This window comes from Carlito syrichta, unplaced genomic scaffold (assembly GCF_000164805.1).
Source record: "Carlito syrichta isolate Samal-C Ts95f unplaced genomic scaffold, Tarsius_syrichta-2.0.1 Scaffold316208, whole genome shotgun sequence".
NCBI classification, from domain to species: Eukaryota; Metazoa; Chordata; class Mammalia; order Primates; family Tarsiidae; genus Carlito; species Carlito syrichta.
In genome coordinates, this window is record NW_007260304.1 from 514,363 (window position 1) to 514,998 (window position 636).

The window sequence follows — 636 nt, forward strand, 5'->3', positions numbered from 1 at the left end:
ACTCCCCCTCTCAAAGCCCCCTGCTTCACAGTTCAGACTCTCTCACTCTCTCCGGCCCGCGCGGATCCCCTGCCTCTCCGGGACCCTCCCCCAGACTCGGAGCCCCCTTTCTCGCCTCGGTTCCATGTATCCCGGCCCCTCCCGGATCCTGGCGTCCACACCGCGGAGCGCCCATTCTGCGAGTCCCAAGCCCAAACTCCATCGCCCAGCAGCCCCTGGGGAAACCGGAACTCCCCCTTTTCCGGGACCCCTTCCCAGACGCGTCCCCCCTGCTGGGTCCTCGCCTCTCCCTGCACCACCTTCCTCGAGTCCGCCTCCTCCTCCCGCCCCAGGCCCGACGGGCTCCAGGGCCCGGACGCCGGGAGCGGAGTTTCCCCACTCCGGGACCCTCCGACCCGGTCCTCGGGGATCCAGGCCCCGAGGTGCCTCCGTCCCCCGCGGCCTCCCCAACTCGGGCGTCCCGAGCCCCGGGCTCCCCCCACCCCGAAGCCGCCGGGCGCCTCCCCCTCCCCGCCCCAGCCCCGGCTGGCCGCTGCCTCCGGGGCGGGGGGCGCCCCTCTTCCTCCCGGGATCCTCCCCTCGCGCTCACCTCGCTCAGGGCTGGGCGGACGCTCCGGGCCGCGGGCCCCGCAGCCA